The sequence below is a fragment of the Pteropus vampyrus genome, unplaced genomic scaffold (genome assembly GCF_000151845.1).
Source record: "Pteropus vampyrus isolate Shadow unplaced genomic scaffold, Pvam_2.0 Scaffold1041, whole genome shotgun sequence".
Classification (NCBI taxonomy): Eukaryota; Metazoa; Chordata; class Mammalia; order Chiroptera; family Pteropodidae; genus Pteropus; species Pteropus vampyrus.
The window spans coordinates 17,054-18,273 of NW_011889822.1; the positions used below are offsets into that span (position 1 = coordinate 17,054).

The 1,220-nt window shown below is 53.4% G+C and overlaps 1 protein-coding gene across 1 annotated transcript in view; it reads right to left on the reverse strand.

Moving 5' to 3' along the window:
* The window catches only part of LOC111734379 (UL16-binding protein 1-like), a 17,787-nt gene extending 16,888 nt beyond the window's left edge, over positions 1 to 899 (reverse strand). The window contains exon 1 of the mRNA XM_023526566.1: positions 868 to 899. The gene's annotated coding sequence lies outside the window, so the exon portion shown is untranslated. The remainder of the gene's footprint in view (positions 1 to 867) is intronic.
* Positions 900 to 1,220: the final 321 nt, after the last annotated feature.

Here is a 1,220-nt window from a genome sequence, read left to right on the forward strand (position 1 = left end):
TAAGTCCCAGGAGGACAGACAGTTTCTTCTGCATTTGTAACTAGCGGTCACTGAAATCCTCTGTCAGATGAATCCTCCTGGTCACAGTATGTGCACGCAGGGGTCCATCAGAGTATTTTACTACCTCAGACAGTTAAAGCCGAGACAGAACTGAGGATGCAGGAGATGGAGGGCGCTGGCGTGCAGACCCCGTCCTCGGCAGCCAGGCCCTTCAGGGGGCGTCCCCAGGGCCTCACCTGCATTTTTCCCTCACAGAGGCTCACTCTCTTTGCCTCAACCTCACGGCCAAATGCCAGTCCAGACCTGGACAGCCCTGGTGTGAAGTTCAGGAATAAGTGGAGAAAAAGCTTTTCCTTCAGTGTGACAGTGATGACAATAAAGTCCAAACTGCAGTTCACCTGCAGAAGAAGGAAAACACCACCGACGTGAAGGCAGAATTGACCCAAACTCTGGGAGACGTGGGGCAAGAGCTTGACATGATTCTGCTTGTCAGCACAGTGGGAGAGAACAGGACCAGAAAGAAGTGGGGGACGGGGGTGGGTGGTGGGGACAGTCAGCAGGAGAGAGGAAGGAGCGGGCATAGACAGGGCAGGGCCTTCCTGGAAAGAACTGACACTGGACCACCTCAGAGACGCGGTTGCTCTAGTGGCAAGAAAGGGCGAGTCATGGAGAGGGAACAGACCCCTCTGAATGTGTGGAGACACAGTCGACCATCTGGGTGGTGTTGGAGATCTCACAAGTCAGGACAATGTCGCTGTGTGGGGCATGGCTGGTCCTCCCACACTGCAGGCCAAGCGGTCCTGTCAGCATGTGGAAGAACATGGCCCTAGGGCGTCCAGGAAGTTCAGCTTTAAGAAACAGACCAACCTGCTGTTTGACGCGATGACCATGAACTGGACGGTCATGATCCCGAGCCAGAAGGATCAAGGAGGACTAAGAGGACAACAAGGAACCAGCAGATGTGTCAGGAAGCTTTCAGCAGGAGATTGCAGTCACTGGATCAGGGACTTCTTAGGATGCTGGAGAAAGTGCTGGAGCCCATGGGAAGAAGCTCCGTATGGAGGACGTGGGGGCTCTCTTTAAAGGTCCTGTGCCTTCTCTGTGTGACGTGAGTCTGTGAGTGAAATTTAAAGTTTGATGGATGGATAGACTAGTTGATTTCTTGATGGATTCCTGTCTGGAAAGTGGGTGATGGCCATAGGATCTCCCACCATCCTCTG